The sequence below is a fragment of the Camelus dromedarius genome, chromosome 23, assembly GCF_036321535.1.
Source record: "Camelus dromedarius isolate mCamDro1 chromosome 23, mCamDro1.pat, whole genome shotgun sequence".
Lineage (NCBI taxonomy): Eukaryota > Metazoa > Chordata > Mammalia > Artiodactyla > Camelidae > Camelus > Camelus dromedarius.
Window position 1 is genome coordinate 26,297,104 of NC_087458.1, and position 22,871 is coordinate 26,319,974.

Genomic DNA, 22,871 nt, shown 5'->3' on the forward strand with positions numbered 1-22,871 from the left:
ACAGTGCGCCCTGAATGAACACTGAACGAACGTGCAAGGACAGGTCTTCTTTGCTCCATTTCTGCTATGAGTTAGCAAAGACGGCATTTGATAGGAAGAGCAGTAAATGAAAAAGCAAAAACTGAAACAAAGATGTGGGAGACCATGAGGGGAGGGAGATGAGGAAGACGACTGCTGAGCAATAGGACACAAGATGATAAAACAGAGCAAATGTAAATTGGAGAGAATTTCAGGAGTAGAGATGTGTTCAATTTCAAATCCAGGGAAACCAAATGCCCGCTCGCCCACCCCCAGACGTGTCGCAGCACGCAAAGAGAACGCTGCTCCCTACCGAGAGGGTGGGGTGTCAGGGAGACATGGGGGAGAGACGCGGCAGCTCTCGGGCCACAGTGCATTTTTCTCGACTGGACGACGAGGTGAAGACACGAGGAGGGAGCGCGCTGAATCCACCCGGGGTAGGGGCTCGACTTCCTAATTAGTCTTTGTCATCTCATGTCCGTGAAGCCAGTGGGGTGGGCTGCTTTATGTCACTGCGGCTTTGTCTTTCAGGCAGTGTCATGTGTTTTAGGGAGAAGGTGGGAGAGCTAGGAGGCAGCCTTCTGCTGCTCAGAACCCGCGCCGGCCCACTGGGCGCTCAGGTCCCTGTGTGTCCGGAGGGCCGGTGAAGGTCCAGAACCCCCTTCTGACCACTGCCTTCTCCCTGTGTGGCCCTTCCTCTCAAAACCTCTGTTTTTCTACCTCGTTGAACTCTTTTTTTCTCTTCCATCTCCCCCTCTTTTGGCCCCACTTCCTCACTGCCCTCCTGAGAGAGACCCACAGCCCATCTCATCGGTGACAGTCTCACCGGCACTTTAAACAACCTTGTGTTTTGTCTTTATCCTGTGATCACTCTGCAAACTTCTAACCCCAAGGAACTCCAGCCATCTCTCACCTTTTTCCTGCTTGGATAGCTGATAACAAGAGAAAGATTCCCAAAGTCTTCTGCTTCAGCCGAGTCTTCTGTCATCCCTGACATTCCTTTCCCTGCGGTGGCGACGTGACACTTTCACCCCCTTTGCAAGCCCTTTCTCACTCCTGCTCTCCCCCACCCAGCTCCCCGTCTCAGCAGATGGCCTTACTTCTCTCTGCACACAGGGCAATAGAAAAATCAAAACCAGACAGCTGGATCTTATTCCGTGGAAGGCCGTTTTAATCAGGGGAGCACCTTAATGAACTTGGATTTGCAAAGGAAGGTGCAAAGCCCAGCAGAAGCGAGTAGGTACTTGCAGCAGCTGCTCAGCATAATAGAATGAAAACAACTTCAGCATTTCCAAGGATATCACAGGAGAGAAGGAGTAAAGAAAGAAAGAAAAGGAGGGGAAAAGAAAGGCTTGAACACACGAATGGCTGAAGCAGGCTGACACCCCCGGGGAGGAAGCCACTGAAAAATCCCAGTGGGGAAAAACTAAAAGGCTTGTAGGGACAGGAGTGAGTGATGTTCATCTGGAAGCTGTTTGTGTTGCCAGGATAAATACCATCTTTGCTCCCCATCAAAAGCCTCTGTAAAGTCTACCACCAATAAAAGCGCTGTGTGAGAATGTCGCTCTGTAGAATTTGAGGCAGGGACATCAGAGTGCCCAAAGGACGCAAGAGGGTCTCTCAACTGAACCAAATCAGGGAAAGCCACGTTTGAGACCCAGAGGAGAGCTCATGAAGACGCCCGCCCCTGGGAACCTGCAGAGATCGGCGGAGGCTGAGAGAATTTTACAAGGTTTGAAATGATACTGAGGCAATCTTATCTCAGTTTAGAGGGGCAGAGAGGATCCCATAAATGGATATTTGGATTAAACAACAATCAAAAAACCCCAAGTCTTCAAATATACATTTCTTCAACTTTGCCCCCATTCTACAAACATCCCTCCAACTCTATTTCACCTCAATTTCATTCATCTCAAGGAAGAGGCAGAGGTGTGATGTGGTAGAAAAGAAGGAATCTCGGTGTCAAACAGACTTGGGTTTTGAATCCTTAGCCTTACTAGCGGTGTGGCTTTGAGCAAGTTGCTTAACCTCTCTGAGCCATGGTCAACTTTCTCACTGTGAGGAATACAACACCTCGTTTAAATATAAAACGACATGATATACAGTAAGTGACTCGAGCATCTGTGGATTTGGTCCTGGAACAAATGCCCCGCAGACACGGAGGGACAAGTGCACATGAAAATTAACTCCACAGGCCCCGGCACACAGAAAGCACTCAGTAAATATTAGTTCTTCTTCCGTCTCACCACCTCCTCAGTCCTATTCCTTCGTCTTCTCTTTGAGGTTGTTTCATCAATCATTCATTATTTTGCTATTCTCTTATTCTCTTTACATCTTCACATAAACGTACGTAAAACTTAATCTTGTAAGACTCAGGTTTCTCATTTGGGAAATGTCTCGTCTCCAAGGTAACCATCTTGACTTAATCGCCTGAGCCACGTCTACTTCCTCAGTGCCTCAGTCCCCAATTCCCCGCCCACTGGCTCTGCCCCAGGACTCCATGGAAGTGCCCTTGCCATGACCTTTAAAGTGGTCTGATCCAGAGGACACTGCTCAGCCTCTTTTCACTAGCCCTCAGTGACTTTTGCCAGTAAGATCACTCCCTCTTCTCTTTGAGACGTGGATCACCCCCAACGCTAGCTGCTAGGCCACTGCTCTGTTCCTTTTCAGTGTCTTTTTGAAAATTGAAGTATAGGGGGAGGGTATCGCTCAGTGGTAGAGCGCATGCTTAGCATGTACAAAGCCCTGGGTTCAATCCCCAGTACCTCCATTAAATAAAAAAAATTAAAATAAATACACGAACAAACCTAATTACCTCCCTCCACTAAAATAAAATAATTAAATAATACAACAATAAATAAATTTTAAAAACTGAAGTGTAGTTAGTTTACAATTATAATATTAGTTTCGGGTGTATAGCATAGCCATTCCGTGTTTTTACAGATCATACTCCATTAGAAGTTATTACGAAATACTGCGATCTATTGAAAGTCAGCCCTCAACACAAGGGTTTGTAAAAAAAAAAAGAAAAAAAGAAAAGAAAAAATAGTTGTTACAAAACAATGGCTATAATTCCCTGTGCTATACAGTATATCCTTGTTGCTTACCTATTTTATACACACTAGTTGGCATCTCTTAGTCCCCTACCCCGAGTCTGCCCCTCTCCCCTTCCCTCTCCCCTTTGGGAACTGCTAGTTTGTTTTCTCTGTGTGAGTCTATTTCTGTTTTTGCGTTCACATCCATTTGTATTATTTTTAAGATTCTACATGTAAGTGATATCATCTAGTATTTGTCTTTCTCTGACTTTCACTAAGCGTGATATTCTCTAGGTCCATCCACGTTGCTGCAAATGGCAGAATTTCATTCCTTTTATAGCTGTGTAATATTCCACCGCAAATGTATACTAGAGCTTCTTTATCCATTTGTTGGTTGATGGGCACTTGAGTTGCTTCCATATTCTCGGCTATTGTACAAAGCACCGCTATGAACATTGGGGTGCATGTATCTTTTCAGATTAGTGTTTTCATTTTTACTGGGTAGATCTATACCCAGGAGCAGAATTGCTGGGTCATATGGCAGTTCTATTTTCAGTTTTAAGGGCCCTCCATGCTACTTTCCACATTGGATGCACCAGTTTACATTCACACCAGCAGTGTATAAGGGTTCCCCTTTTTCCTATGTCTTTACCAATATTTGTTATTTGTACTCTTTTTTATGATAGCCATTCTGACAGGTATGAGGTAAAATCTCACTGTGGTTTTGATTTGCATTTCCCTGATGATTAGTGATGTTGAGCATCTTTTCACATGCCCATTGGCCATTTGTGTCTTCTTTGGAAAAATGTCTATTCAGGTCTTCTGCCCATTTTTTGACTGTTTTTTTTTTTTGATAGTAAGTTGTATGAGCTGTTTGTATACTACCCCCTTGTCAGTCATATTATTTGCAAATATTTCCCCCAATTTCATAGGTTGGCTTTTTGTTTTGTTGATGGTTTCCTTTGCTGTGCAAAGCTTTTAAGTTTAATTAAGTCCTATTTGTTTATGTTTGCTTTTATTTCTTTTGCCCTAGGAGACAGATCCAAAAAAATATTGCTACAATTTACTCTAAGAGTGTTCTGCCTATGTTGTCTTCTAGGAGTCTTATGGTTTCAGGGCTTAGATTTGGGTCTTTCATCATTTTGAGTTTATTTTTGCATATGGTGTGAGGGAGTGTTCTGATCTCATTGTTCCATGTGTAGCTGCCCAGTTTTCCCAGAATCACTTGTTGAAGAGGCTGTCTTTCCTCCATTATCTATTCTTGCCTCCTTTGCCATAGATTAATTGACCTATGTGTGTGGGTTTATTTCTGGGCTCCTTATTCTGTTCCATTGATCAGTGTGTCTGCTTTTGTGCCAGTATCACGCTGTTTTCATTACTGTAGCTCTGTAGTCTGAAGGCTGGGACAGTGATGCCTCCAGCTTTGTTCTTTTTTGTCCAGATTGCTTTGGCAATTCAGGGTCTTTTGTGATTCGATATGAATTTTAGGATTATTTGTTTTAGTTCTGTGAAAAATGTAGTGGATATTTTGATCTGGATTGCATTGAATCTGTAGTTTGCTTTGGGTAGCATGGCCCTTTTAACAATATTAATTCTTCCAAACCAAGAGCATGGGATATCTTTTCATTTCTTTTTATCATCTTCAATTTCCTTTATCAGTGTTTTATAGTTTTCAGTGTATAAGTCTTTCACTTTCTTGGTTAAATTAATTTGTAGGTATTTTATTCATTTTGATGCAATTTTAAATGGGTTTTTTTTTTTTTTACTTTCTCTGACAGTTCATTATTAATGTATAGAAAAGCAAATTTCTCTATATTAATCTTGCATCCTGAAACTTTTCTGAATTCATTTATCAGTTCTAATATTTTTCGGGGTGGAGACTTCAGAGTTTTCTATATAAAGTATCATGTCAGTGTTTCTCTTTTATAGCTTTTTACAGGTTGTCTCTGCCTCTCCCACTCAGAGTTCCATTGTGATCTTTAAAAATTCATATTCTATATTATTGTCCTGGGAAATCTTATTCACCACCAACCTTTCAGCCACCACCCATGCTAATGACTTTAAAATAATTATTTCTCTGAGCAAGAACTCATTCCTAGGCACTACACCAAAATTTTCCCCGACAGCCTCTTAAGGCCACCAGCACCCATGGGGGTGTGTGCTGAGTGCCAGGACTTTCACCAGGGACATGAAGGGGAAGGAAACTTACCCCCCTGGGATGTCAAGAGGGTTGCACGTGCTTGAATTGAGTCCCAACTTCCCCAGACACTCCCAACCTCATTAATAGGGGTAAGAGGGGGAGCAGTTTCAAAGGAGGGTCATCCCTCCCTAAGAGAAGTAAAATTAAGCTCTGTGCCTAAGACCCCAGACCTCTTAACTGCCAAGGACAAGTGCCATGAGAACCCGAGACACCCACACCTCCATACCCCCAAATGCTTACAGCCTGACACTCAAAGCTTCCTATCAATATATGCCTTGAGGGGTTAATATCCAAAATATATAGGAAACTCACAGAACTCATGGGAGAAAACCAAATAAGTTGAATTCTTTTTAAAAGAAGGCAAAGACTCTGAATAAACATTTCTCAAAAGAAGACAAATGGTCAGCAGTGCATGGAAGAGTGCCCAGCCCCACCAGTCACCAGGGAGATGTGCATTGAGACCACAGTAAGGTACTACCCCCACCTGCTAGGATGTCTGTTATCAAAAAGAAAATATAACAAGTGTTGGCGAGGATGTGGAGGAAAGGGAACACTTGTGCCCTGTTTGGGGGAATATAAATTGATACAGTCACTACGGAAAACAATATAGAGTCTCCTCAAATCAAAAGAGAACTACTTACATGGTCCAGCAATCTCATTTCTCAGTATATGACCAAAGGAAATAAGATCTGGATCTCAAAGAGACATGTACACCCATGTTCACTGTAGTATTGTTTACAATAGTCATGTATGGAAACAACCTAAATGTCTATTAACAGATGGATAAAGAAAGTGTGGTGTGTGTATACGCACGCGCACACACACACACACACACACACACACACACACACGAGAAAGAAGGAAAATTCTGCCCTTTGTGACATTGATGGAACTTGAGGGTATTATGCTAAGTGAAATAAACTAGGCACAGAAATACTGAATGATCACACTTATAGGTGGAATCTAAAAAATTTGAACTTGTAAAAGCAGAGAATAGAAAAGTGGTTGCCAGGGGACTGGGGGTGAGGGGAGGAGACAGACTGAGAATATGTCAGTCAACAAGATTAATGAGATCTGGAGGTCTAATGTACCACATGGTGATGAGAGTTAACAATACGGTGTTGTATGCCTGGAATTCACTAAGAGAATAGATCTTGAATCTTCTCACCACACACACAGGTGACCATGTAGAGGTGATGGATATGTTATTGAGCTTGACTGTGATGATCTTTTCACAATGTTTACGATATATATCAAAACATCAACGGTGGGGGAAACAGGAGACACAGGTCAGAGGGTTCAAACTTCCAGTATTAAGGCAAATAGGTCCTGAGAATCTAACGTACAGCATGGTGACTACAGTTAACAATACCGTATCACATACCTGAAAGTTGCTGAGAGAGTAGATCTTAAATATTCTCCCCAAAGGCATGGCAATTATGTGACATGATGGAGGTGTGAGCTAATGCTATGGTGGCAATCATTTTGCAATGTATAAACGTATGAAGTCAACACATTGTACACCTTAAACTTGCACAATGTTATATCTCAATTACAACTCAATAAAACTATAAAAAATCAAATTTGACATATTTAAAATTGTATGTTTATAATGTATAGGCTCTCAAAGTTGTTAAAAAATTAAATATCTGTCTTTAGTCCACCCGAACCAATTTCATTGTGGCTTTTATCCTGGTTTGTGGCAGTTACCACGAAAAGCCTCAGACTCCCAGGTCACCTATCACTTCCCTTCTTCTCATCCCTATGTGACTCTGTGTAACCCCAAGGCTATTTCTGTATCCCACTCCTTCTGAGTTCCCCAAACCACCTACTATGCTCCCTTGAATTCACAGTCCGTCATCAGCAAACATCCCCTCTATCCCCAGCCTCTTCTCTGAGCAGTCTTTTCACTTTCTTGGAAAAGTAGGCTCTCGCCAAGGATGGTGCCTGCAGGAGGGGCTGTCTGTCCTCCCACAGTCCTCAGACTTCCGGGCTTGAAGGTGGGACGAGGTCCTTCTTGCTCCCCATTGCCACTTCCAGACCCCGCTCCCTCTCTCCTCCCAAAAGACCCCCGTGCTTTGAATCCTAGGTCACCAGACTGTCCCTCCCACTGCCCCGCATTGTAGCGATAACTTACTGACAGCTGGCTCACTGTCATTCTTTCCAGTACTACTTTGTCTTAATTTTGGGTGATTTGAATATACGAGAAAGTGAAACTTCAAGCCTCCCGGCCACTCACTTCACCAAATGCCCTACTTTAATCATCTTGCCCTCCACCTTTCCTCAAGTTCTCAGCCCCACGGTGACATCCTAGGTTTTGTCATAACAAATCACTGCAACTCTTCCATGACACAGATCCCATGCTGCCCTCTCCCTGGCCCCTCTCCCCTAAACTTCAGCTCTTCTAGAGCCTCAGATCCAAAAAGGTCTGACCTTACCTGGACCCATAATCCCATGATTCTATCGTGTCTCTACTGTCCCCGCCCCGTTCCCGCCCCCTTCCCTCCTCAGCCAGCTTACACTCCATAGTCAGTCCTTAGTAAACTCTGAGTATATATCATTTTCTGTATCCCTCAATTTATTGTGTTTGCTTGGCTAAACTCCAAGTGTGAGTATTGCTGCTAGCCGCACTGGCCTACAAATTCACTGCAGCTTAAAGCTGCTAGAAACACACACACACAAACACACACACACGCACTGACTTGGGTGCTATAAATTCACACCCCTAACCTCAAGGGAGCCCCGGTTGCCACCCAGCAGGCATGCTGGCTTCCCTTAGCACATCTGCGCTCCCACGCTATGAGATGGTTAGTTCACAACTTCTCTTCTCTCCTAAGTCCAATGCCTCTGCCCTCAAGCTCACTCTCAGTTGACGATCTTGCCTCTTACTTCCCTCACAAAATTGGAGCAATCAAGAGAGAATTTCTACAAACTCCCACTGCCTCATTTACCCACCTCCAACGATCTGCGCCATGTACTCTGCCATCTTCCGGTGATGAAAGACAGACTCTCTATGCGTCTCTGAAGCCAGCCCCTCCCATGGCAGTTAGTACCTGGCTGGGGTAAGGTGTGTGTTTGGCGGATGGGTAGCAGGGTTTTGTTTTTGTTTTTCTAATTTCTTGCTATTATGATAGGCATTAAGATATTCATGAAATGCTTATAATTTTTAACATTGGACTTTTTCTTAGGGTGGATTCCCAAAAGCATAATGATAGGGACTAACTTTATATTTTCACAGTGATATAGTTGGGGTGGGGGAAAAAGGATGGATCAAGGGAATAAGCAGCTTCTGACTCACTACTGGATATGAAGGGAGAAAATAAATGTTATGAAACAAGGACTTGAATAGAACTATGATATAATAAAACAAGTAATATTTGGGAAATATCTCTGAGGCTATATGTTGCAATACAGTCAGTTCATATGATAAGTTTTATATCCATCCCTTTCTGCAAAGGAGTCAATTTTTTTATGTTGACAGTTTTGCTGGGAGAAATAACCAAAGAACAAAGCAATAAAAAGCTAAAATATTAATTTCTGCTTGCATCATTTGTGCCAACACGCAGAAAACAATTCTGGAAAAGGGATTCAGTGATTATGATTTTCTCCTCAATAAATATTTGTGAAATTGAATTCCTAAACTTATTATTCCCAAAATTGCACAAGCACATAACTCATCCATCACTCTGTGAAACCTTTGCTGCTACTGGAGTTAGGAGAGTGGAGAGAAGGTCAAATAAATTATGTACTTTGGCCACATAGTGAGCAGTGTTAGTGATTCCTTTTTATTTTTCAGATTTTTCTGTTACAAAAGCAATGTATCTCCAGGTAAATGAGGTGGCTTACCATTTACTTTTGAAAAGAATTTCTTCTCTGTCCCTAAATGCAATGAAGGAATAAACGTATATAAATCCACAAGGAGCAAGAGACACCAGGAGGAAACTATAGGTAAGAAGATTTGGCAGTTTGGGAAGATCTCATTTCTACTGCGTTTAAAATACCAGGTGGAGGAACAGTGACAGACACTGCAGAGTAAGCTCCAGCTCACGTGCCTGCAGAGAAAAAGGTAACTTGCCTAATAGGTTCTTAGAAAGGCTTAGCATTTGGAGACTATCAAAGACTACCAAAATGCACTGCCAAAGATGAAGGTGAGATGTGTGATTGGAAACCAAGGGCTTGCTTGGAATCTATGTAATGAGCAGTTGGGTTCTCCCAGATCCCCTTTCTAAAATTACACAGCCAGATGACAAATCCCTGCAAAAGACCAGAAATTGATTCTCTGTGAAATTGAATAAGAGGGACCTTAGATGTGGAAACACCAGGCACTGAAAACGGCAAAATTTAGTGAAAGTTTGCACTTTAAACAACAAAACCCTAAATTTCCTTTTCCAATCTTGCTCTCAGAACACAGTCAAGCACATGTGCCATCCCATTTTCCAGACAAGCTATTGGAGGATTCCTCTATTAGGATAATAGAAATGCCCAAAGAAAGATGCTCACATACTGACAAATGTGGGTCTCCCAACGAGGAGCTGAGCCTTGATTGTACCATGGTGAACTCCCATAGCTTGCAAGACCTGTGCATGCAAACAAAATTTCCTATCAAATTCTAGTACCTTATTTAAAAACTGAATAGTCAAAAACTCTAAGACATTTAAGGAAAGCCTCTAACATGAAAGAGAGAGAACAAATGGGGAAAAAAAATGAGTAAGAAGAGAAGCAAAGACTATACAAAGAAAAGAATGATTACAGCATCCTGAGAGAAATATCCTGCATTCATGAAACAAGACAGAGTGCTATGCAAAAGGAACTCTATTAGTTAAAATATAACTAACAAATACTCAATTTTAAGTGTCTTGGGACAACTAAAGTTTATTTCTCATTTATACCAAGTCCAAAGCAATCAAAACCTGTTCTTCTTTATCTGGGACTCAGAGACCCAGGCTCCCATTATTCTCTGATGCCACCATCTTCACATGTGGCTTACATGTGAAGGACATCATAGCAGGAGGAGAGGGATGGACCGAGGCACAGCTTTTAACTGCTTCAGCCTGAGAGTGACATACGTCACTTTGCTCCCAGACCATCAGCCAGAACGAGTCCAGATCTGCCCAAGGCTGGGAAGTGTAGAGAAGCATGCGGAGTGCTTGTTAAGTCCAGCATTCCTGCTACAGGAACCACCAGCACAAGAAAGAGATCTTGAAAATTAATGTGATAGCTGAAATTTACATTTCTATAGAGAAGAATTTACAGGATAAAGTTAAGGAGATCAGGAAATAAATTTTTTTAAAAGAGAGAGAAGTGAAGAAAAGCCTATAATCCATCCAATTGTTAGGAACGCCATGAAGAGTACGGAGAAAAAAGAATGGGAGGAATTTTTCTATGAAGTAATGCCGAAGCCACCTGTAGACTATAAACTGCAACTCTCCAGATTGAAAGAGCCCCCTGACACAGATGTTCATCCTTTGTGCTAAAAAGCTATGATCAGGAGTCCATGATCTAATGCCCAATGATGCTGGTAAAATAAAACCCCTCAGAGGCACGGCCACCACTTGGTCTGACAAAAGGGGGCACAATGGCACACATGAGCTCGCAGAGCCTGCTCCGTTCAATGTATGGTGATGTGTGCAGTGTTCATCACTTAGCATGATGCAGTAATTGTATTTCCATGGTGCTGGGTTATCTCCATGTCTATTACCTTTACTGATTACAAATATTCTATAAAACATATTTTACTTAACCCTTCCACTATACTTAGATTTTTATGATGTTTCTAGTTCTTTTGCTGCTATAAATAAGAATGTCCTGAATATCTTATTGTCTAAATTTAAAATTGGATAATTTCCCTAGGATAGATATTTCCTTAGGATTATTTCCAAAACTGTAAAGACACGAGCAAATTTTATACGTATTTTCATGACCCTTGGTAGATTTTTACAAAAACCAACTTCCACAAATACACCAATACATAATGTATCCAGGTACGCCTGCACATAGATGTGTAACCACACATTCACCAGCATTGTATATTTTTATTGAAATATTGATAAGTTAGGAGGGGGAAATAGCTTTGTGTATATTTTTCTGTGTAATTGTTTCTAGTAATTTCATTTTAATAAATTAGCTGTCCATACACTTTGCTTATTTATCCATTTAGTGCTTAGTGCTTTATTACTTTTATTATTTTACAGGACTTCCTTATATTACCTCTTATCAATTACTTGCCTTTAGTTTGTTTTTTAATATACTGAAGTTTTAAAAACCTTCATGTAAACAAATCTGTTGATTCTTTCCATAGTGATTTATTACTTGGGAGCACATATTTCTATAGAAAGTTGATGACCACTTCATTTCTTGTTTTACTATGTATGATTAAATTTTTATAAGTCCATAGTAAAAGAAGTTTAATATTTATTTAATATGTTCCAGGCACTGGAGGTTCAAGATAAATAGAGGAGGTCCCTGCCCGCCAACAGTTTATGGAACTGATGCTTCCCACAGATTGTTAGACCAGCTCAGCACCGCCACGATGCAGAATGCTTTCTTTTCCCACTGATGGAAATTCCCACAAACTCTTATATGCAAATATATTCTGTCAAAATCCCAATGGCAGTTTTCACAGAAATAGAACAAACAATCCTAATATTTGTATTGAACCACAAAAGACCCTAAACAGGCAAAGTCAAGTCTTGAGAGAGAACCACAAAACTGGAGGCGTCATAGTCCCAGATTTCAAACTATATTCCAAATCAACAGTAACCGAAACAGTATGATATGTTGGCGTAAAACAGACACATAGATCAATGGAACTGAATAAAGCATTCAGAAATAAACCTATTGGTACATGGTCAGTTAATATATGACAAAGGAGCCAAGAATATACAGTGAGGAAAGGACAGTCTCTTCAATATATGGTGTTGGGAAAACTGCACAGCCACATGCAAAAGAACAAAAAATGGACCACTATCTTACATCATCCATAAAAGTTAACTCAAGATGGATGAAACACTTGACTGAAACAATAAAACTCCTAGAAGAAAACATAGGCGTTAAGTTCCTTATTTTAGTCTCAGTGATGATCTTTTGGATGTGGCAATGAAAGCAAAAAGAAACAAATGAGACTAAAACTAAAAACCTTCTGCACAGCAAAGGAAACCATCAGCAAAATGAAAAGGCAACCTACAGAATAGGAGAAAATATTTACAAATCATATTTATGATAAGGGGATAATATCTAAAATATACAAAGAACTCATACAACTCAATAGCAATAAACAGCAAAAACTCCAATTTAAAAATGGGCAGAAGATCCGAATAGACATTTTTCCAAAGAAGATACACAGATGGCCAAAGGTCTGTGGAAAGATGCTCCATATCACTCATCATCAGGGAAATGCAAATCAAAAACCATAATGAGACATCATTCCTCGCACCTGTCAGAATGGCTATTACCAAAAAGACAACAAACAAGTGTTGGCCAGAATGTGGAGAAAAGGGAACCTTTGTGCATTCTTGGTTGCCTTGTTAAATGGGGTGATCTTGGGTCCCTCCAGAAAATTTGATCAGCTAGTGGGCTTTCTGGTCTTATACAGCCCACCCCCTTCTCTGAGCTTCCTGATTCTTTCCTCCACCCCCTGCAACAGCAGTTCTTGCATTGTCACCTCACTTTGTACAGGTCATTGCTTTTTCCAATGTTCTGAGCGGCATGCCAGCAATAATTCAGAGTCATCTCCCAGGCCCTTGCGAGGGTGTTATCTTATGGCTATGGTGGAGTGCTCCCATATCCACGAATTTTCTACCCTGTTTGTTAAGCACTCTCAGGGTCCTCTCTTAGACCCACTCTCCCAGATTCTGCCAATAAATTCTCTAGGTCCTGAGGCTCCTCCAATAGGTAATGCCATCTCCCCCGTGGCTGGCCCAGCACTTTTCTGATTGAGCGATGCTGAGCTTTGATGCTAGTTAGGAGTCTGGTGGCCAGGAGGAAAGTGGAGACACATCCTGAGGAGGGCTCTGCACTGTTTTAAAAGGCCTCACTTGAAACCTCCCTATAGGCTTCAGGAAAGGCGGGGGTAGGAGGCCCCATCTTCAACAGAGGAACAGAACACCTCTACAGGGTCAGGCGCAGGCGAATCGAACTTCAGAGCACACCCACACAGAGAAATCTTTATCCCAAGTCTCAGGGTCACACTTGTTGCCCATTTAGGCTCTAATTCTGAGTTAAAAGATTTGCTTAAGGCTGAGAACTCAGCCTTCTTAGAGCTTTGCACTATTGCAATTAAGTCCCGTGCCCTGTCCTCAGCTGTTTCTGCCCCTGGCTCACCCCAGCTGCAGGAGCTAAGGCTTTCTGATACTCACGTTTCACTTTAAATTTTTGACCAACAAATCCGAGTCTGTAATTTTCTCTCTTCAACTACTCATCCGATTCCAGAGACCTGATAGTCATTAATTCCCCACATCTCTCAAAATGCCGAGACATTGCACCAATCAACACATTGCCTTCCACTTGAATCCCACCCCAGCTCATTAAAAACGGAAATCTTAGCCATCGCACTGTGTAGCACAGCAAGGAATATCCATTCTCCACCTACCTTCAGCTGTGGGGTCCTCACTGCCTTCCAGATGGCAAGGGGGCCAACTCCAGAATCTCATCCTCAGGGTAGGCTTCTTAACACCATTGCTGAAGCCAGAGGTCTTGAATTGGGTTCCTGAGCTGCCAGGACAGAGATGAAGATTCTTATAAGTGATTGGGAAAGTGCTCCTAGGATAAGAGGAGAGATAAGAAGCAGAGGAGGACAGGGGTAGAAAGCTTAAACAAGAGTGTGGTACCTGCTGAAGACAACTTCAGCTCGATTCCACGGGAAGACCAGAGCTGCGTCACAACAAGGCAAAGGAACCAGCCTTTTGTACCACTAGGCCCGCTGCCATTGGCTGAGTTCTGCCCTGGGTGGTAGGGGGCGTTACTTCCTGGGCAGAGACTTCTTTTTGGCTGAGGACGATTTTCAGGGGTAGGGGCAGCTGTGGCTTGTAGACAGCAGCCAGGGGATGGGCCCCCTGTCTATAAAGAGGATTCAGGTGGGGCACTAAGAGAAGCCATCGCACTAACACTTAATGAGTACATGCCATATGCTAAACTCCTTTTCCCCGACTGTTTCATTTAAACGTCACAACAACTTCAGAAGGGAGATTTTAAGATTGTCTCCGTACTACAGATATGGAAAATGAACCTTGAGAGTTCAAATGACTTTCTCATAGTTAAAAAATGTTTTCCAGTGTAATAAACTTGTAGATAAAATGAAATACCTCAGCTTATGTATTTGTGAAATGGGTGCACACAGAACCCACTTAGGATCATATCTTTGGAAATTTAAAGTAGGGACTCTGGAGTTAGACAATTGGATTCAAACCCTGAGTTTTGGTGCTTTTCAATAATATTGCCTCTTGAATATAATTGTGGTTCTTGGCCCCTAAATATGTTCGATCTCATATGTTGATTTTGTGTGTGCGTGTGTGTGTACATCAATTCAGTTGCTCATAATATTTAACTAGTTGAAACACCACCTTTCACAACTCCTTTGGATAATAGGTGTTAAAAATTACTAAGAAATTCTCCATTAAGTAGTGGAAAAGCCAGAAAAATGGTCTAGATAGGAGATTAATAATTTATTTAGTTTTCGGCTATGTGGGAAGTACTTTGTATCCATTTTCTAGTTATGAAACAAGGACTAGAATCATATCTCATAATATAGGCAAGAAAAACTGAAACTCTGGGAGATTTTATTAGCATGCTCCAAATCACGGAACTAGGAAGGGATGGGTCTGGGAATTGAACCAAAACCATCATCAGAACTACAATTGGCCGTTAAAGAGAAAATGGCACATCAAAGACTCACGTGTGTAGAGACAGTTGACGGTGATGCAGAGTTCAGTGTGGGTGAAGGAAATTTTCCACCTTCGCAGCTCCTTTTCCCATAAGCCAAATCTGAAAGCTATGAAGGGGATGGAAAATTTCAAAAAACACTCATTCATTCAGCACATCTTTGAGCAGGAGAGCATTTCTGAGACAAGAAAGACGAATCATTAATAATGACCTGCTAAAATAAAACTATTTTTCTCGAGGCAGTGCCCTGAGCTCACACAGGATCGAGTGGCCTTGACTCCACAGCTTGAGTGAAATCATCAAAGCAGACCCTCTGGCCTGGAGGCGGATGTGGTCTTGTGGCAGGAGTGGCTCTCTATTGCCATGGGAACCATGCCAGCCCCTTGCCCTGGGTGGTGGCCTCTGCGGGTGCTCCTGGGGTTTTCTCCACTTCCTCTCCCTACTCACCACCTCCCGCCCCCAATGAATACATCGCTTGCTGAAACCCTCTATGCTTCGTTTCCTGGGGTCACTCCTAAAAAGGAAGAGAAGTTGTTCCACTGTTGGCAGAAGGCCACTTCTGTTGTCCTTAGACAAGTCACTCAGCCTTTCTAGGTATCAATTTCCTCATTTGTGAAATAAGAATAACCCACTTCATTGGATTGTCATGAGGGATATATTCATTCTATACACAAGTACACTGTGTGTGTGTGAGCCTGGGATGAAACGCTTCTGAATAAATTCAGATACCTTCCCCACACCTCACCCTATTCAAAGGAGAAGGAACTCGGGGAAGGGACTATTACTTCCCTGTTCAAAACTCTAATTGGTTCTTTATGGCCTATGACATTAAGAAAAAATCCTGTCTTGTATTCAAAATCTTCCAGTTTGGCCCCAGATTCCCTTCTCAGCCCCCTTTCCACGTCTCACTAGTCACTGAACGTGCCCTGCATTTGCTCACCTTCCTGCTCCTCTCATGTCCCTTTTTCTACTTCTACTGGTCTCTCCCAGTTCTGCCAAAATCTTATCCATTACTTTAGTCTCAGAAAGTGTGGAAATTCTATGCAAATCACATTTCAGTAAGTTATGGAAACTGTGACCACTCCACTCCTTCACTGTGTCTTATCATTTGTTGTGGATGAAAGTTGAATTTTAAAAATGTTCCTTAGCAGGGAGGGTATAGCCCAGTGTCAGGGTGTATACTTAGCTGGGCGCAAGGTCCTGTACCTCCATGATAAATAAGTAAACAAATTACTACCCCCCCAAAAAAAACCACAAACAAACAAAAAAGGTAATTATAACAATTTTAAAAAAATGTTCCTTAATGTTATCAAGCCACCTATTTTAAGTGTACAACTTGATGGATTCCCATGAAGTGCATACACCCAAGTCACTGTCTCCTGGATCAAGAAACAGAACATTATACATATCCAGGTGGTCTCCTTTATGCTGTTATCTGAAAACTGGCTTTGCCTCTTGGTGGGTGTTGAGCCACAAGCAAGATAAAGTTGGGGAGAAGGAAGGATTTATTACTTGCAGCAAGTTAAGGAGAACACCAGGGCTATTTCCCAAAGCAGTGCCTTCCTGAACTGCAAAATTCAGAAAGTTTTAAGCTAAGAGAACATGCATATTTATGAAGGGGCTGGAACAATGTGTGCATATTCATGGAAGGGCTTGAGAAGAGGAGAATTCAGCATAGAACTGCGGCAAAGGCTGACAGGGCCCTGGCTCTAGTGGGTTGAAGTCACAAGGGGCAGCTAAGGTCAGCATCATCACTTCTTAGGTTCCAGTTAGTCTGGTGGTTGAGTGCTCGACGGTGGTTTAGAGCTTGCAAAACAGGTCAAGAATGTGCTTCAGGTGAATCTTCACCTTCGGAACAGAACTGGGAAATTACAACTGATTCATTGTCTCTAATATGGTTAAGGTATTTCCCTGGCCTGGCTCTAATATGGTTAAGGTATTTCCCTGGCCTGGACAAAAGTAAGCACTGTGGCCAGGCTTACATCACAAAATGGCTTAGGACTAAAATGGCTTCTCTTATGTCTGGAAAGTTATGCCTGTTTCTCTTCCTCTAGGGACCCCTACCCCATCGGCCTACAATGTCCCCTCCTCCAAAGGTAGCTCTTATCCTGATATATAATATCATGGATTAGCTTTTTCCTTTTTTAAAACTTTCTGTAAGTGAATGTTAGCCACTATATATAAAAATATATACAAAAAACAAAAAAAAGACAAAAAAAAAACCAAAAAAACCCCAAGCCCCCCAAAACAACAACAAAAACCCCCACAAACAAACAAAAAATATATTAAAAAAACAAGTTTCTTCTGTATAGCACAGGGAACTATATTCAATATCTTGCAATAGCCTTTAATGAAAAAGAATATGGAAACAAACATATGTATGTATGTGCACGACTGGGACACTGTGCTGTACACCAGAAATTGACACATTGTAACTGAGTGTACTTCAGTCAAAAGAAAAAACTTTGTAGTGATCGCTTCAGCAGCACGTATACTAAAAAAACAACTTTGTAGAAGTGGAATCACAGTTTGTATTCTTTTGTGTATGACTTCTTTTGCTCAGTGTCATGCTCGTGATATTTATTCATATTGTTGCCTGTAGCAGTAGCTCATCCTTTGTCATTTCTTTATAGCATTCAATCATGAATATTCCACTATTTGTTGACTCATTCGCCTGCTGATAGGCATTTGGGTTATTCCTAAGGGGATAAGCAGGATGTGGGCTGGGAAGGTCCTCATCGGAGTCAGGTGCTTGTCATCAATCTCTGGCCCAGAAAACGTACAATGTGACTGCAGAGTTTGGTACAGCGTACTGTGATGTGGACATACACTCATTTTTTCCCTCCGCCACACCCTCTTGCCAAGGTTCACACAGCTTGGTCTGAGAACACTCATTAACTGAGAGTTGCAGAAATACAGTGAGAGTTGGTTATCAAAATGTCTCATGAAGTTGTGTTAATAGGCCCTTAAAATAATGAAATGGTCGATCTGTTAGGTTTTTTTTTTTTTTTCCATCCAATGTTTAATCATGTTTTCAGGAATTATGAGGGTGGGTCCCACATGGAGGAGAGACCTATTTCCTTATGTTTTTCCTAAACCATTGTGACAAATTACATAACTCTAGGATGTCAGACCCAGAAGGGACTTTCAAACTCGTCTATTTTAATGCTCAATTTTCAAATGATTAAAAAAAAAAAGTCATAGAGCTATCACTGATTTTTCCAAGGTAAAATATTTAAGAGGCAGAATGAGGTCTAAAATCTGACTAGAAGGGACCTTTCTTCCACAAGATGGCATCGCAAGCCACTCAGAAGATTTTATAACAGTAACGTGCCAAGATCCCTTCCCTAGAAACATGCAGGGTTCCCCACTGATCGGTGGACAGATGTCCACTTTCCTTCTGGGATGAGGTGAGGAGTTCCACTCTGGGTTCACTTTACATATCACTCCACCAAACGCCAGTGTCTTTCTTTATAGAAAAGCCAACAACAGAAAATGTCCTGTGCTCCAAGACCTGACTAGGGGAAGCTATTTGAGGAGGCAGGAGCAGAAACTGACTGTCCCCCATCATCCCCCTGAGAAATGTTAACAGCAAAGGGCATTTACTGTTTGTTCCCGAAGGACCAGGGCAGCAGCAACAGCTAACCTCGCCTGGGGGCTCATTACGTAAGAGGTGCTTTCTCAGATCTTCACGTGCGTTAGCTCGTCTAATTCTCGCGACTGTCAAGTAGGTACCATGATTACCCCCAGTTTACTGCTGAAGAAACTGCAGCACAGGGAGGCCAAGTCACTTGTGTGTGGTCCCACCAACTCTTATGCTGAAGCTAACTTTTTCTGTCCAGGGGAAATTTGAAAGCCCAGTGACCCTTCTGGAAGTTCATACGGGAGAACTGTGAAGGGCAACAGCCATGGCTTCACAAAAGAACTGTGTCCTCTGGTGGGGTCAAAGGCTCTTGGCATGAAGTCTATAGCTCTGCCAGATATAATTTTTTTTAATTTAAATAATTTTTTTTTAATGAAGGTACTAGGGATTGAACCCAGGATCTCATGCACATTAAGCATGTGCTCTACCACTGAGCTATACCCACCCTCCTATAATATTTTTTTGGTCTACGTGGCAAGTATTGCATTGCCCAGACCAAAAACACTTTCCGAGAAGCAGCGTACTTACTTGGAGCACCCGAGAGAAAGTGACAGGCTGAGTAAAAGTCCATAAGGCTTGCAGGCAGAGACAACATTCCTTCATCACTTCTGGTAATTGAGCCAATGTTGTGGGCAGTTGCTTCTGGAATACTCTGTTTTCCCATATATTCCATTTCCCATAAACTGAAAGTAGAACATGCCAGTGGGTAAATTAACTTTTGCCACAGGAGCATGGAGAGTCCCTTACAATGTTTAGACAAAAAGTCAGCCTTCTCACCCTTTCTCCTGAATGCCAACACAGTCAACTGAATGGCTGTAGCCAGATCCAATTCCTCAGCACTGAGCCTAGGGTGGGCAATTCCTTGAGAACCAAAAGGATGAACTGGAGGAAGTCCAAGGAATCAAGCTAGGACCAAATTATCAGGTGGGAAATATAAAGACAGGCCTCCAGAGATGAGGTCAAGGTCACTAAGCTGAGCGTTGGATCAGGATTAGGGCACCAGCAGATCAGGAAAAACAAGGGCTGGGAATTCCCAGCCCATTTCCTTGAATTCAGAATGGAGCGGGTGGCTCACCCTTATAAACAGGCACATGCATACTTAGGGTTTGGCCACAGCTGGCTTGAAGGTCCAAGGAAGGGTGTTTAAAAATCTCACCTCTGTTTTTGATTATCAGTGAGCATGTTTTTCTATATGTTCCTACAAGAACATTTCCTGTATGTCAGTCATTTGTTTTCCAGTGGAGGCTCATTGACTAAATAATTTCTGAGGGAATCCTTGAGAAATGCAGTGTAGCTTAATATGGAATAAGCGAAAATGTCAGTGCAGGGAGGCCACCCCTGCAATACCTTTCTTTTTCGGTCTCACACTGAGATAGGACAGTGCAGAGAATGCACCCCGGAAAGACACGAGGTCAGACTCCCAGGTCTGCAGTTTATTATCTGTAATAATAAAGCTTTCTGAGCCTCAGCTTCACCATCTGGAAATGAAGATAGCAGTGCCTACTTTACAGGTGGTTGTTACTCAGTAAGATAACTTGGGGAAGGTCCTCACATGATACCTGACCAGTGCCTTTCTCCCTGCTCTTCCTTTAGCCTCCTGATGGAAGGCTGACATTGTATGAAGACAGAGCAACGGGTGAGAGGTTGATCTGAAGTCTGAACCAGCCTGGGAGATATTCCACCGGCATTCAGGGCCTCTTTGCTTACACTGATCGCTCCAGTGGCATCTGACCCAGTCCCTTTCCCAGGTCGAACACTGCTAGTACCAGAATTCCTCAAAGCATTAAATAAAGCAAGGAATGTCATAGTATTATAGGCTATAAACTTAGTGTAGAATTTCACCTAATATATAAAATCTTTTTTGCCCAAACAAAGAGAAAAGTGTTTAAAAAATAGGTGAATATGGTTACTTTGTGTGCCTTCTAAGTGTTGGCATCCACTGCCCCACACTGCAGCTGGGCATGCGTCACACAGTCCTCAGATCTTGAAAGAGCCACAGAAACCCATCCTGGTTCTTCACTCTCTGTCTATTAATACAGCAGGACCAGTTAGGGAATGGAGCATATTACTGGGAACTCTCCTGTGTTTCCTTGAGTAACATTATGGGAGATCACATAAGACATGCTGCAGCTCTGGTCCACCCTCTTCTGTCAAGCAGAATCTAAAGGGCTTAAAGAGATCATAAAGATGGTCATACGCCAGACTCATTCAGGATGAACAAATCATTTTCCTGGGAGCTTCCTGGACCCAGGTCTTCAAAAGTATGTGTAACTGCTGCCTTTCATTATTGATTTGAACTGACCATTGCACGTCTTATCTTCCAAAGCTCAATTTCTTGTTCATTGATTTGAGCAATGACTGACCCTTGGGGCTTTGTATTCGCCTTGTTCTGTTGGGGTCCCTCTCCTCGAGGGACTTACCTGGGATTTATGACCAGACTCTTGATTTCATTTCCTAGATTTTGACCCATTTCCTTTTTCGAGATGTCTCCTCCCTCCCCACTCTCTCTCCTCTCTTTTCCCCCAGGGTTCTTCTCGGTGTTTTCACTCTGTGTCTCTAGGTGCTGACAGAAGTAATCAGTACAGAAGGAGCAAAGTTATTCCCGTATCCTCAAGTAACTGGCACGGTGGTGAACCCGGAAGCAGATAAAGATGCTTCAAAGGACTGGCCCCTACGGGAAAACAGGAAAATGTGAAGTATATTAGATCTCTGTGGTTGAAAAAATAAAATCTAAGTTCAACAGTCATCATTGCTGGTGATGTCCTAAAAACCCACAGGATGGGAGTAGCTTCTCCTAACAGAAAGTAGTGTCTTGTTCCAAATGAAATTAAATTTAGCAAACATTTATTGATTATCCACTACATGAAAGGTATTATTTCACGTAATATCTTTGTATGAAAGTAATGTACAGTCAGCAGATGATCAGCAAGCTAAAGAGCTGCCAGTCCACGGGACATACACCTTGTATTCTAGCCCAGCACTATATTTAGAAATATAGTAGAAATTTAACACAATCCACTTATGTAACTTCAAATTTTCTAGTCACATTAAAAATAATAGAGGTGTGAATTAATTTAGTAACATTTTATTTAGCCAATATATTCCAAGTATTATCATTTCAACATGTAATTAGTATTAAAAATTATCAAAATATTTTTCATTCTTTTTGTCATACTAAGTGTTTGAAATCTGATATGTATTTTATACTTATAGCCCATCTCAATGCAGACACTAAATTTTCATCAGAAATACTTGATTGGTGGATAGATTTCAAAAAATTTACAGTTGAAAAAGTGGATTTATATACCCAAATTGTTTTGAACATATTATAAAGTTTTCCAACAATTGAATCAAGTACCAAAACATCATACCCCCTTTCATACCTGCATTCTCATTTTTAAAGTTTGTTCATCCTCTTTAGAATTTCTTTGATTTTGAAACAAATATACTTCAGGTTCAAAACTATGTTTGTCAAAGTTAAGCAAACTCACTAACTCTTGTATTATTAGCATCAAATTCAAAGAGATTTTATATAAATTAAAAAGCAGCTCTACTGACAGGTGTATGTAGAATAGATAAACAGATTATACTGTACAGCATAGGGAAATAGATAGAAGATCTTGTGGTAGCTCACAGTGAAAAAGAATGCGACAATGAATATATGTATTTTCATGTATGACTGAAAAATTGTGCTCTACACCAGAAATTGGCACAACATTGTAAACTGACTATAACTCAATAAAATACAATTTTTAAAAAAGCAACTCTACTTTTAATAGCCTATAATGAAAAAGAATATGAAAAAGGAACTCTAAATGTATAAATATTAATAAATGCTTATTCAATAGTATAAAGGTAGATATCATATATAAAATATTGTAAAGTCAAAGGACATCTAAAGATGGGGAAGGTAGCAATTTCTTTGAGGGTGATAAAAATGCTTATGAAGAGAATGTTTTAACCTTTAATTCTGTATCTGTTTTGCAGAAATCAGCTGTACACTGCTCAATCATGCAGTGGCATGTTCCCTTTTTTTGGAAAATTATGTTTATTGTACAATAACACAAATTGATAGGATATTAAGAAAGTAATATCAATA

General features: G+C 41.4%; 1 non-coding gene across 1 annotated transcript; it reads right to left on the reverse strand.

The window, feature by feature from the left end:
* Nucleotides 1–19,145: 19,145 nt before the first annotated feature.
* TRNAI-AAU (transfer RNA isoleucine (anticodon AAU)) lies at nucleotides 19,146–19,218 on the reverse strand. Its single transcript has one exon. It is a non-coding gene; the product is annotated as a tRNA-Ile (tRNA).
* Between the last annotated feature and the right edge of the window lie 3,653 nt (nucleotides 19,219–22,871).